This window comes from Sinohyriopsis cumingii, chromosome 8 (assembly GCF_028554795.1).
Source record: "Sinohyriopsis cumingii isolate HCF-2022 chromosome 8, ASM2855479v2, whole genome shotgun sequence".
Taxonomy (NCBI): Eukaryota; Metazoa; Mollusca; class Bivalvia; order Unionida; family Unionidae; genus Sinohyriopsis; species Sinohyriopsis cumingii.
Window position 1 is genome coordinate 85,644,366 of NC_142968.1, and position 15,949 is coordinate 85,660,314.

The following is a 15,949-nucleotide window of genomic DNA, read 5'->3' on the forward strand; positions in this document are numbered from 1 at the left end:
TTCAATTAATATAACACATGTAATTCATGTGTTGCTAAACTCTTCTAAAACTTAATCAGTGCATAAAAATAATGACGAAAAATGAATTGTAAAGAAAAAACACTGTTTGTCAGGGAGGAAAAATGGCCGCGCAATATGCACGCGTCTTGTACTGTTGGTATTTGTATATACAATTATGACGTTCGTGAACACAAACAAGGAGAGTCATCGTGCAGACAGAAAAGTTGGAAAGTCTGACAATACAGCAAAAGAATGGTCTCGTCATCATACATACCAACTTTGGATTACACGTAATATCATCAAGGGAGGTAGTGTACAATGGAAAGCTCTGACAATCAAAGGATTCAAGCCAGCTAAACGACGGTTATGCTTCCAATATAATTCGGCAAAGGATTTCACCAATATCGCTCTACAAAGCTGAAGCCGATCTAGCACAAGTTACCTTGCGGGAGATATAGATCGCTCCGCCTATTTTAACCACGTGACATGACAACCCATTAACCGCCAAGAAACGTACAGTATTTGGCAATATGTTTATTAAAAATTGTTTTACTACAAAACTGCATACATTATACTACAACATAATGTTTGTGTTTGTATTTCAAGTTCGTATTGTAATAAAATCATTTAAAGCGACTTCAGAAGATCTTCGTGTAAGAGGAAATTCACGTTAAAATGGCTATTGGACAATTCGGCCCAACTTGGACCGAAAAATAAGACAATTCGGCCCCGTTTAAAAGACAATTCGGCCATGTGCAATCGAGTGTGTTATATATAAACTCTAGTCTTATCTATATCAATTGTATCTGACTTGTTTACGCCGCCTTAAAGATAATTGTATTATAAATATATAACAATATAACAAACGCGTATATAGTTGCTGTGTACAAGCGTATGTAATAATATTAAAGTTGTACTCCTTTCGTGATATATAAATTGAACTCCTCCATTAAGTCGATCGGAAGCAAAAAAAATAAAATATGTACGATAGTCAGTTAACTGATTGAGCTACAGCAGGAAAATACGGACGTAAATAATGAATGGAGCTGTTGTGGCCCGTAAGTGAACCGAAACTAAGACATCACACACACGATACCCAAACCTGTCTAATTAGACAAATAAAGTATATAAATTTGTGCTGGATGAGCTGAATGTTTGCTTATTTAGAGCACAGTGCGTAAAATAATAATATGTAAAGAAAAAATATTGAATACAGTATATTTTCTATATGTGGGTCCTTCGCAAGCAGTAAGCTATGTTAATTGGTAACATGGAATGTATGCAACCGCCCCTTATAGCCGTAAGGTTATAACGGATTTTATATAATTATGTGTACATTATGCAGGTGACCAATATAACAATGTACATACCTGTCGCCGCTGGAAAGTTGATATGGCTCAATGTCAAACAGCACGTCATTTATACCCTGTTATTTAGAATGGCATGCCTTACTCAACATGAGTTGATTGAGCATGGATCTCAAGACAGTTTAAACTCTTTGACAGTTTCCTACAAGACAATAAACCCTGCCGGATATCCCGAATTTCTAGCACACGGAGACGAAAGATAACCAAGCCGACAAGACGCCGTGAGGTATTTTAGTGGCAAAATATATGTCCGGAGGCAAAGAACTTTAACAGATGGATACGATTTTTGATTTCTGTGAAAACAGCGGAAGACGCCAAGAAAACATCATAGAAAAACACTTTCAAAACCAAACAAAAACTTTTTTCTTTTAAACATATAGAAGCCAATTTCGTAATTTCTAGATTATTAGGGGCCAGAGAGTGAGGTGATTTTATGAGGATATTAAAGAATAATCAAGTGTCAAGATTACTCAGAAATATATTTATATTGAATTGGAATAAGCATGTTGGGTCTTTGGTCATGAAATTTATAATTACATGTATAGATTTTTTACTTTGGTCAGTCTAATGTATTAAAAAATATTTTATAATGGGAGCAGAGTGGTATATTTTATACATCGGTAGGATGATACTGACACGAAGACGAAATAGACTAATGCTACACTTGAGTAAGGAGGTGCACCAAAACCAAGTTATTTTTTTTTATTTAATCCAAGTGCTATTTGAATGTTTAGAAAACACGAACAACATACTATGGGAGACACAAAAACATATAATTCTTTCATCTTTCGGCACTGTGTGGTCCTCTCTTTGAAGGAGACTGGTAGGTACCACACCAATACAAAAAAGAAAAAAACGCACACACACACCCGCAAAAATAAAAAGTCATTTGGAGTTTGCAGGCAAGAGAACTCCACCTCGCTGTACGTGTTCGTTATTATGTGAACAAGGTCTTAGCAAATCAGTAAGAAGTAATGAGTATGTAACGGGATTTTCTACAAATGGAAACGAATAAAGTCAATATGCCGATTATAATCAAATAGTATTGGATGGAAGAGAATAATCGTTATAAATAATATAAAAGCAATAAATGAAATTTTATAACATGGAAATATAGCGAGGAAATAAACGCTTCTTCGATATGCTCTTAATCGGCATCAACTCTAAAGTCATCTGAACATATTAAATTAGTCAGGAAAGGGGTGGGGATGATGGAACATGTACAATAACAATTAATTTTGACGTACATTGTTCAAAAATATTTACATCGTGAAAAACATTTATTTCTGATACTTTTGGTAAATACTTTTTGTCCTAGGTTAATATTTTTAGATTGATACTACTACATATAATATTTGATGTAAGAGTGGCGTTAGAAATATCAATGAAGTAATTAATAATGAACTGGGGAGGTTATTCCTGGAAATCTTATTTCTAGACTTTAAGCCAAAAATGTAATCTAAATGGAACATATTGATTTATGTTTAAAAAAATTACAGTCAGATGACAGCTGTAAAGATTTGACCTGGCTTCTTAAAAAAAGTCCTGTTCACTTTAAATATAGTCATCATTATTAAATATGTGTGTTTTCACTGAAAAGGAAAAAAGTATTTTGATACTTTACTCGATGCAAAAAAGTATATAAGAAGTTAAAAAATGGGTTTAAAAACTTAATAAAGCAAGTAACCCTGGACGAAAGGAAACTTTTCTTTTCTATTTAGGAATCGAAATTGAATTATAGTCAGTGTAAACTCTTGAATCAAATGCTAGTTACATATTATATGATAGCCGATTTAAATAGATGTCGATATTGTCACCGGACAAAATAACGAAAATACTCCACTGAGATTTGAATGTGAAAAAGTGAATATAAAGAGATATAACTGATTAAATGTTACATCAGTTTTCAAAGAATATGCTTGGCAAGTGAAATAAATATTTTTATTTTATTTTATTCTTGTAAAATATATATATATATATATATACATATATATATATATATATATATATATATATATATATATATATATATATATATATATATATATATATAGCAACACAATTTTAACCAAGCACTAAGATTTTAATAATTTGAAGCACCTTTCAAACATAAATAACGTTCTGGATGAAATTAAAACATAAATGGTCCCTTATTTACAACGTCATTACAATTCAAATCATTTCGAAGGTTAGTTGCTTTTCATGCCTGTGGATAAACCGTTTGTTATATTTATTTTGAAGTTTATACTTTTTATTTATACAGTTTATTTATTTTATTGAGGAAATAAACTTTTCCCGTTATGATATTTTTTTTTACATCTTTACCCCTCTTTTACGTGGTGGTCAATAACCACATGCATGTATGTATGTATGTATGTATGTATGGTTGCATGCATGCGTGCATGCATGCATGTACGTACGTACGTACGTACGTATGTATGTATGTATGTATGTATGTATGTATGTAGAATTAATCCTGATCTGAAGAAAATTATAACTCATCAGATATGCGTAACACCTTCCCCCATAACAAATAATGTTTTATACTATAAAGCTTTCTTTATGCCAGAGATTAATTATACATGAGTTTAAGAAAAACATAAGACGTACTCTTATGAATTACAAACAGTGTACATGAAATATTACATTTATATACACTGGAAAGTTCATCTTCTATTAAATTATATTTTCCATTGATGTGCCTGATGTCAAGATTATTTTCCTGTAACAACAAACTCTTGACGATGACAGTAAAGGGGTTCTGGTCACTAAATACAAACAATCGAAGAAGGACCTGAACTAAGGTAAAATTCAAAATGTTGTAATGCCAATATCAAAACCAAATATTCCAAAAATAGCACACTAGAAAATCAATGTCATTTTCGTCTTCTTCAATTAAAACTGCTCCAACCCCAACATTACTTGCATCAACAGACAATTTAAAAGATTGGGTGAAATTTGGAGCTGTAAGAACTGGCGCGCTTTAAGTATGGCTTTCAACTTGTCAAAAGCCTTATGACATTTTTCAGTCCAAAGGAATATGTTTTACTTACTCATTAAATTTGTCAAGGTTCAGTAATTATAGAAAAATTGGAACAAATTTTTTTTATAGTATCCGGCAATACATATAAATCGCATCAGTTGCTTTTTAATAACAGACACGGGAAATTCAGAGATATCCTTGATCTTAGCATCTATAGGTTTAACTTGTCCATGTCCCACGATGTGTCCTAGGAAAGTTACACTAGCACGGCAGAACTCACTTTTAGATAAATTAATTGTCAAACAAGCATCTGTGAGTCTGTCAAAGAATTTCCGAATTGTTACTAAATGTTCTTTCCGGGTGTTGTTTTCACAATTGTCTAGACCAAAGGTAATCATATTCACGAGGCGTTGAAATGTACTTGGCGACCCTTTCATCCCAAGCGGCATTACTTTATATTGGTAAAGTCCATATGGAGTCACGAATGCCGAAATTTCCTTTGCTCATTCCGTTAGTGGAATCTGCCACAATTCTTTCAGAAGGTCAAATTTGGTGACATACTTGGCATTCCCGATCTTATCAATACAGCCATTGATACAGCCATCGATTACTATTCACCTTTCTATTATCAGTACACATAGGGAAAGTTTTATCTGATTTTAGAAAAAGAATGCATGGTGAACTTTTACTGGGCCCTATAAAATCATTCTCAAGCAAATATTGAATTTCCCTTTTTAAGTATTCCTGTTTGAGGGGGTTCAACCTATATGGGTGTTGTTTGACAAGTTTGGAATTTACAATTTCAGTGTCATGGAAAGTTTTGTTTGTCCTTCTAGGAACATCGGAAAATAAGTGCTCATATTCAAATAATAACTGTATAAGTTCATTTCTTTCTTGCTCTTGCTAATATGAAAGTTTCTTGTCAAGATCTTTCATAATTTCTGAATTCCGAAGTTTTGTCACACTAATGTCAGTAGAATCTGATAATATTCCTTCACTTAAATCCTAACTGAGTGGGACAGGTACGACTAAATTAATTGCATGTTAATCTGGCTATCTCTTTCAATATACTCTTTTAGCATTTTAATGTGACAAAGTTGTTTTTGTTTATGCCTCTCAGGATTATTTATGATGTACTTTAAATCATTTATTTTCCTGTCAACTGTGTAGGGACCATACTACTTGGCCTGACGAGGATTTTATGATATTGGCTAGAGAGTCAGGACTCTATCACCGGGCTGAAAGCTCCTTTCCTTCGAGTTTATATAATATCTTGATTTCATTTTGGATTGAACAGAGTGCATATTTGCTATTGAGATCTCACAAGCCTTTGACAACTTGTATTTACAATTAGAAACATAATCCAGAAGATTAATTTCAGAATCTTCAATAGAAAGAAGTTTGTTTTTCAATAACTTCAGTGGTCCACGCACAGTGTGTCCAAAAACCAGTTTAAAGGGACTGAAACCTAAAGATTCTTGAACTGATTCCCTAACAGCAAACAATAGTAAATGAATGCCTTCATCCCAATCTTTCCCGTATCAAAACATTATGATCGAATCATATTTTTCAGAGTCTGATGGAATCTTTCAAATGCCCCCTGGCTCTCAGAGCGATATGCAGAATATTTGAATTGTTGAATGCCTAATTCGTACATAACTTGCCGGAAAATTCCAGAGATGAAATCTGAGCCTTCATCAGACTGTATGGACTTGGGAAGGCCAATTGAGTAAACAATTTATCAACGCTTTTACTATTGTTTTAGATTTTATATTCCTCAAAGGAATTGCCTCTGGAAACCTTGTTGATGCACACATAATGGTCAACAGGTATTGCTTACCCGAGTTGGTTTTAGGTAAGGGACCGACACAATCTATTATAATATTACTGAATGGTTCGTCAAAGGCTGGAATAGGTTGTAGATCAGCCTTGGGAATTTTCGGATTTGGTTTTCCTACCATTTGACAGGTGTGACAAGATCTACAGTATTTACCAACATCACTCTTGATTTTGGTCAATATAAGTGAGTTAAAGTCTTGTGATAAGTTTTATTGATCCCGAAATGAGGAGCCAATGGAGTTCCATGGGTCAGACTAAGTATTTCCTCTCTGTAAGGTATTGGGACAACAATTTGATAGTTCACTGAATATTCGTCATCAGCAGGTACCTGGGGATGTCTCCATTTTCTCATAAGAATTCCATTTTTAATGAAATAACAAACAGGAACTTCGGTAGCTTCAGTTTCACTAATGGCTTTCTTAGACAAATAGGAGATATCATGATCTTTTTCCTGTTCGACCACAAGTGATTGTTGTTTATCACCCTGAATAGAATAAAGAGAATGAGTCGTTAAAAGAGAATCACTGTGATCAAAACCTTCTGATTGATCCAAACAAGGAGTGAAAGTGACCTCATCAAAAGCCTGACCAATACATGTGTCAGCTAAAGGAATACTTTCCTGATCAACATCATTCTCAAGAGCTTTCTTTGCCCTAGCTCTGGTAATTGCAAAAGCTGGTAATACATCATGGAATTCTTTTTCAATTGGACCGACTTTCTGACCCAAGCAATGCTTGTCCGGTACAAGTGGATTAACAACAACCTTGTCTCCAGCTTGGTCGTTGCCTAGTAATAAATGAATGCCCTCAACGGGTAAAACAGAGACCACTCCGACTGTCACGATTCCTGAGACTAAGTCTGATGACAAATTTACACAATGGAGAGGAACATTAACAAAGTCGCACTCTATTCCCCGAATAAGAACACTCTCATTACAAGAAGACTTCTCAGAAAAAGGCAAAGTACCTGACAGTAAAAGACGCTGAGATGCTCCTGTGTCCCTTAACAATTCAAAAGGGATAAGATTGGCCAAATCACACAAGAGTGATAGAGAACCCTTCGATATGAATGGTTAATTATTCTCCATAATCAAATCAAATCAGACTGGGGTTTATTAGACACAACAAATGTATTGCTTTCAATACACGACTGTGACCTTGACCTCTTAGAAATACGTGTATTTGGAATAGGTCTGTCTTGATTCTGATGCCTGTTTTTGAATCTGAAGCAATCAGAAATAGAGTGTCCTTGTTTCTTGCAATAGATACACGTAGAGAGAGAGAGAGAGAGAGAGAGAGAGAGAGAGAGAGAGAGAGAGAAGGATCATGAATCAAGCATCTCCGAATTTTTATATTTAGAAATTTTGTGCCAGTTTGGCTTTTAGAAGGGATTGTATTAGGCTGAAATAATTTTCTGCCAAAAGACTGTTGAATAGAAGTCTTATTTACAAAAGGAATTTTATGAGTTAAAGAATACTCATCAGCAGTACGAGCAGCATTTTCTAAGGTTTCAATCTGATGCTCATCAAGATAAGACTTAATGTCACTATGGACACAGTTTTTGAAATCTTCAAGTAATACAAATTGTTTAAGAGTTTCATAATCTTGTTCAATTTTATTGGCTAAGCACCATCTATCAAATAAATGCTCTTTTTCTCTAGCAAATTCGACATGAGTTTGTCCAGCTCCTTTTCTGTAGTTTCTGAATTTTTGCCGATAAGCTTCAGGGACTAACTCATAACCCATTAAGATTCATTCTTTAACCGTATCATAGTACCGCTTGAACTGACAGTGAACGGTAAATATCACTAGCTTTACCAGTGAGTACATCTTGTAACAATTGAGTCCATTGTTCCCTTGGCCATTTTCAGCAACTTTTTCAGAATAAGGAAAATATTTGTCTACTTCTCTTTCTCTGAAAGGGAGCACTAATCTAATATTCTTTGCAAGATCAAAACCTAAATTTGGATTTGAAGTATGAATGTGTTTTTCATTTGCCAGTTCCATTTCATTCATTCTATATTGATAATACCTCTCTTACTTCTCTCTTTGCATCTGCATTTGTTCTTTTTGCAAATGCAACTGTCTTTCTTTCCCTGTTTCTTCTGTTTGTAAATGTATTTGTTTTTCTTTCTTTCTTTAAAGATCTAAATGTTCCTGGGTAGGGTTTGAAAGAAAGATTTATACTTTTGATGACATTTTAGAAAATGCTTGCCGAGTTCAATAAGATTTCAAAAGCTATGGATATTCAAATTTCAAAACGCAAAGTTTTCTAAAATATTCTATCCAAATTCAAAATTATCCTCAGGATGAGCGTCCAATTTTCTTATGTCTCTTGTTTAGGCTCGAAAAAACAGTAACACAAGAAAAAGTGAACACAACAAGTTTTGAAAAATAAAATAATTTATTTCCCTGGAAATATTCTGTAAAAATGACAAAATATGAACTTACGGTTTTAAGAATCAAATCCAAAAATAATCTACGAATAAAATTTGTGAAGTCCTAATAATAAAATGTTCTAACGATTTCAAGTTCGAGTCCCAACGAAGATTTCAAGATGGAAGACGATGACATATGCTGTAATCTGTAGTGCTGAAGTCTACAGTTCCTTGCAGAAACAAGAAATATCACTCCAGTTTTGGCAATCTGAATAAATTGTTATCAGAACTGTGCTTGTTCAACAATTTCATATGTGCACACGTATTTTCCAGACAAAAAAATAATCCTTTTAAATCCAAGTAATATGAAATACTCCAAACAGCACAATATACAACTTCCAGTGTAAGAGCCCAACTAATGAAAATATCTCTCCAAAACAAAGGTTATATCGTATTCTAAAATGCAAAAAGGGGGACACGTGATCATCTTCCAGACACGCGTCGAAATTATTTACTTGTTAAAATGCACATACACTGAGTAAGGCCCTTACGAAAACCAATCATCTTATAATAAAAATATAACTTATTTACGTGGTCGCTACTAATTTTGAATCAAGGTGAGAATCTAGGTCAAAACCTGGTGTTTATAAAACGAACAGTCAAGGTCAAACTATTTTCCTGAAAAAGTATCATCTCCAGTGAATAAAGTTACATTAAAATAGCATGTACGGAAAAATAAATAAAATTTAAAACTGACAAACAAACATTTAAATTGAAATAAATATATCTTAAATCATATATAATTAAATCAAATATACATAACAGGAAAATTGTTAAAGCTACGTTAAAAATCTAAATCAGAGAGAGAGAGAGAGAGAGAGAGCTCATTTACTGTATCAGCACATACTGTGAGCAATTCCTTACCACTCGGGATACGTAATTCAAATTTCCTTGCTTACTTTAAAACACCATTAAAGAAATTTTTGACCAGCTGTAATATCCACCATTCTTTATTTCTGCTCCACTCAACGAGTTATATTGAAATCAAAATACTCCAAAGAGACATGATCTAGTTGCATAAGCATACGTCTATGAGCAGCAGGGGGGGCGAATCGGACAGTTTGTCCAATCGTTATTTTGCTTAATTATTACTTTCTGCACTCAGCGGATCCGGTGTCGTCAGCGCCTGGTAAAAAAAAAAACGACGTCGTCGTCGGGGGATCGTCCAAACGTCATTTGGTTTAATTAACACCTTCTGCGCGCCGATCCCCAGCGTCGTCAGCGTCCGGTAAGCACATCGACGACCGCGTCGATGTCATCGCCCCCCCTGCTGCTAAGAAGTTATTTACAATGAAAATTATTTACAACTAACCGAATATTTGGTCAAGTCCGATACGATATCGTGTCCGAGGATCATGTAAATTTATCGTTACGAATCCATGTGGGGTCGACTGAGCATGACTAAAAAAGTTTCGAAAAACATTAAAGTCCATGTCACCGCCGCACCATGTCTGCCAAATATTTCGTAGCGTGTGTGTATCAACGCCGTTGAACACAGCAAGAATATTACAGTTGTCTCTAATTACTTTTGGAATCTGAGTGTATCGTTGAGTGACATATATCACGTCAGTGTTTTTATGCCTGCCTCTGGAAAATATCCTAGCTGGGTTTTTTTGATTGTCTAACATAACATCATCGTACACGACTAGATTGTTAACGTCGCCATCAATATCATCAATACCCGGTGCATCATTGATATCTGTAATAAACTCGATGACATTTTTTTTAGCGATCGCTGATGCATTCTCGTTGAAATCTTTCAACACCTCGTAGCATCGTTGATCATCTACGCTAGGAGCAACCAAATACAACTTATCCCACTTCATCCATCTCATTATTAAATTGAGTAACAATTGCGTCTTGCCGGATCCAGATGGTCCGATGATAATCATCCGGATCGAGTTTGGTAACGCTGCAACATGCTTAACTGGTTCTCTTGTTTTAGTCGCCGAAAAATCAATTATATTCATATTTCTATACATAAATTATGGATCTATATTGTGTGAAGTGTAGAGTACGTACTGGCACAAATGATATGACAACCGCTACAACAAGAAATAACAGATCGGCGCTTACTGGTAAGTGTGTACAATGCGGTACAAAGAAATTTAGATTTATTTCTGCTAGACCCGGGGATGTTTTAAAAAAAAGCGAGGAGGTGACATCGCAGCCAAATTGGCAAAACTCCCCGGAACACCGTGGGCAAAGTATCCAGGAGAAAAACACCTCCCAGGATATAACTACTGTGGCCCCGGAACACGATTAGATATCAGACTCGATGATCAAAATCAGCCCAAACCCGGTGAGTATCCAATAAACGCTATCGATAAGGCGTGTCATGCTCATGATGTTGCTTACAAAAGTAGCGATCTGCAACAGCGTCATATCGCGGATGTAAAATTAATTCACGCATTAAATGCTATTCCTGATAAATCCGTCAAAGAAAAATTGGCCTCATGGTTGGTAAAATCGGCTATGAAAGGTAAATTAATGATTGGAAGCGGAGCTTCTCGCGCTGGTAATTGAAAACGATAGCGTTTATAATAACAACATGGAATCCATCTATTATTCTCCGAGAGGATACTGGAAGGGGAAGGCCGCAATTGGTAAGCTTGCAAGCGCTGCAAAGGTAACAAAGACCACTGCGGCTAATTGGTTATCCAAACAGGCTATATGGCAAATCTATCTACCACCGCCTAAACAAATCAACTTCTCGCGCTTTGATGTCAGCGTACCTAATGAAGTTCATCAGGCTGATATATTATTTCTGCCGCATGACAACGGTTACAAATACGCGCTAACCGTAGTTGATGTTGCGAGTCGATACAAACAAGCGGAGCCGTTAAAAACAAAGTCGGCAACTGAAGTAGCCGCCGCGTTTGAAAGAATTTATCGAAGAGGCTCTCTGCGCTGGCCAAATCTATTACAAGTTGATCCCGGTAGTGAATTTCGCGGCGCTGTTTTATCAACGCTGAAACATCATAGCGTCGCGATACGACGAGGTCATACTGCGCTACATCGTGATCAGGCAATTGTTGAACGATTCAATCGGACTCTCGCTGAACGGTTATTTGGATATCAATACGCGAAGGAATTCATCCAAGAAAAACGATCTCGTGAATGGGTTAAAAGGTTGCCAGGTGTAATTGCAGCGTTAAATAACGAGATTACCCGAGCAATCAACATGAAGCCCAGCGACGCGATTAAATACGAGTATATACCCGGAAAATCAAAAATAAATAGCGTTTCCAAGCCGATTCTTGGCGATGTCACTGTTAGATATCTATATGAACCAGGAGAGCTTGAAGGCGGTAAAAAAAGAGCTACTGATCCTATTTGGAGTGTTACCACACATAACATATCAACGATAACACGATCAACTGGTAGACCACCGATCTACAGACTGGATTCAACTGCTCCTCAGCGCGGATTTACACGCGAGCAACTACAAGTGATACCTGACGATACTCAATTACCCCCGCGTGGTCTTAACTAGCGCCGTTGCGTCTATTGCACTCAAGACATGTCAACCTCACATTGTTTTTAACATGACCGAGACTGTTATCGATTCTGTCCACGGTAAATTGGCGAGCGTCTTTATCCGAATAACGCCAGCGCATTACACAATTACAACTCGCGCAGTGATTATTCTGTTGTTGTCGTAACGCAATTATTAATTCGGCATCAATATCAAAACGCCGCTGTTTTTTTTTATCCTGTTGGCGGTAACCCGAGAGTTTTCTATCAATGACGCTTGCATCGATGACTCCGTCACTGGCTTCGTCACTGGCTTCGTCAATAACAATTCTTCGAAGCTGATTTATCCTCCGTACTCGGGACACTGCAAGATAGACTAGATTCGACCATTCGATGCGATTATCAACTATCCAAACAATTGTGTCCGTGATGGTTAGTCCCTGCGAGGAATGTATTGTTGTTGCGTATCCTAGCGTCCACGGGGATTTATCAGCACGTAGCGCGTCCTCGACGACGCTGATATCAACGAGCACGATATCATTCAGCACGAGAATTTGTTTTTCTGTCCGGCCTGGAATTTCAACTTCAATGTTCTGCCGCCGTGTGTCCGCGGGTCTATAACATAACGGCACTGGACGCGTTGGAAACTTTTCCTTATGCAACGTAAACAACTTCCGCTGAAGTGTGTCTCTGACTATCTTTCTACTCGCTACAATCAAATCGTTTGGTCTCCATGTTTCCCAGAATTCATTTAACGGCGTTTCCGGAATCACCTCGCGGATTATTTCACATTGAATTCTATCCGGCTGTAATCTGATTAATTTTTTAACCCCGCGCAGTTGTTCATCAAGTGCCCGGTAATCAGTATCGGTTTCTTCATAATAGTCCACAAAACCCCTTAACCAATCATGTGGACCCTCGCCGACAAATGGTGGTGGTTGGCCATGGTCCCCACACATGATTACCGCTGTATTCGCGCGCAGCAACCACTCAAGAAACATTTGTAAAGTATCTAACGAAACAGTACATATCTCATCCCAGATGATAATATCGGGAATAAATTTTTCACCCATTCGATCAGGAGTCCACTCACCGCCGCTGTATCGAAAAAAGCTGTGATAAGTAACGGCGTCAACATTTCGTTGTTTTATCTCTCGCGCTAGTCTATGGGTCGGTGTAAGCACGATTATACTTGCCCGCGTACGAAATAATTCAATTGCCCGAGTCGTCTTTCCTGACCCGCCACAGCCGCTTAAATAAACTGTTTTGTGTCTACAAATTGGATCAGAACACGATGGTGCATTAGACCATTCTGACAATTTATCACCGCGTAAGTAGTTGTTCTCAACGGTGACATCTGCTGACGGGGAATAATCGCGTCGTATTTCATTTTTAATTCTCCATGTACCCCAACTCTCGTCCGGACTAGTAAACTCGGCTACGTTTTCCTTATACGCTACGTCAATATAAAACGAATCAACTGCTACTCTAACCGCGGTATCGGGGAATCTATTTATCATCGAGAATAAATTAATAGCGGCGTAACCCAGCATAGACGCCCTCAAATGCGGGTATGCTGGGCTGTCTCCATCGCTGTAGGTAACAACTGTACCCAACCTCGTTCCATTGGACAAGAAAGCTGTTTTGCAGTTCACGTATCTATTTTTTGCCACTGCGTCCTTGATTACGAAATCATATTCTGCGTCATCTATAATCAGCCGTGAGCAATATCGTTTGTAGTCGCAGTTTTTTCCACCTTGTGTGAACTTACCGATTATTCTTCTACCGAGATCTTTTGCCTCGCAGTTTCGTTGGTTGAATATCTTTTTGGACCATTCGATGATATATTCCTCGTCGGCATCAATGTGTGCTCTGGACTCGTCAATTATGCTATCTAGACGCTCTGGTTCTGGTAACCAGACTTCAGTCTGTGCCCGGTATGATATAATCGCGTCACTGACAATCAACGAAACTAGCATGCTACAATCAATCATATACCGTAGCAGCGCTATTGGCAGCCACTTCTTTTCAGCCATGTGTCTACCGATCCAAATATAGCAACAGCGATGGAGTCCTGCCGCGAATTCAAATGATACTATGCGAGCGAATCCGGTTAAATCAAAATCAGGCAGTGGTCCATTAATAGCAACACGAGTCATTTCATGACTGGGGTGTCCAAATCGTCTAAAGTACTCGGCGGCGGATCCATACCCGAGAAAACTCGCTGGATAACAGGCAACCATATCAACCGAGATCATAGCGTCGCGGTTGTATTCAGTGTTCCATAATCCACCGTGATAATACTCCAAACAACTGGATTGTACATCCGGTAGAAATTCCTTGCGCGTTGGTCTCCACGCATTTTTCCTTGCTGCAACATGAGCCGCAACCGATGGAATCGTAAAACAATTTGTTAGCAGTTGTTCATCATGCTCCTCAAATTCTATGGCGGTTTTTTTCATCCTGTTGTGAAATGCTTCAGTGCGATATAATTCACCGTTTGGCCTTACAAACTGATCAAAGGTATCCGCATCGTTTTCAGCGCTGCGAAGTAACCACACTGATACAGGGTCGTTTTTACACAAGTAGGCAATAGCATCAAATAGTTTCCTCTCCGCGAGAAAACCATTCCGGGAGAATTCTTCTCCCAGGAATTGTTCTCCTAAAAATTCTTCGGGTATATACTTTACTGTTCTATCCCGTGGAAATATTGTGATCGCGGGCGTCCATGCGTGTTCGTTATGATCAATAATTTTGATTGGGGCTCCCTTTGATTTGTACTTTGATTCGTGTAATACTTCACCGGTTATCGTTGTAACGGTTATTGGAAATCTCAGCGATGTTTCTAATCTCGCTATGTCGCTGATGGTCGCTCCACGCTCTTTTACGGTTAGTTCCCACTGGTTGATTTTGCTACGTCGTAAATCAGTCAATTTGTTTCCTCGACATGCATTTGTAAAATGCTCTATTATTCGTTCTGCTACACAATTTATCCCCGTTGACTGTTTCATCGGTTTCAGTTTTCCGATATCAGGTTTCTTATTTAACGGGTATATTCCATAAACAACTGCTGTTTCAGGATACGCTCGTTCATAGTATGGTCTGTCAATTCCGGTTAACAACCCCGGCTTGGAGTCGCGGCTGACAGTGACTGTTTTCTTGTCGCTGAAAACTGGTTCAAATTTATCACGTATGATCCAATCGCCTGATTCCACCCGGACAATGAATTTTACTCTGAAGAAATACCTTTTACTGTCAAGTTGTGATATTATCATTGCTGCGCGGTTGTCGTTCATGGTAGCATCAACAACACCATCAATTCGAAATGTTGACCAACTATGAGATGCACCATCACGTTTGAATTCATTGATACAATCGCGTATTTTATTCAACAGGGTTTTATCGTTTATTAACGCTTTTGGTGTGTCCTTGAGGACTCTATCGAGATTGAACTTAATATTTTTCCAGGGCTTAATTACTGCTAATCTCTCAAACTCATCCATATAATTAAAACAAGTATTTAAATGAAAGAATATAGTATAATGAATCACTGCAAATGGTTGATGATTGGGTCGACAACCCCGTGCAATAAATCATGTAGAGGTGAATTCTGCGGGTATCATTTACAAAGCGTTCGTAATGGTTCTCTTGGCCCCCTGCCGTGCTTGGTTTGTCACGTCGGTGTAAGAGGAAAATCGCAGTTGTGTATTAATTGTGGCGGAAAGCGATACAGGGAACTAAAACGCTATTATGACAAGCGAATTAAAAACGCCGTCATTGACCCTACCGCCGACTTCGTCATCAAAACCCCCCAGGACTACGTTGAAAGATTCATAATTAAACCAA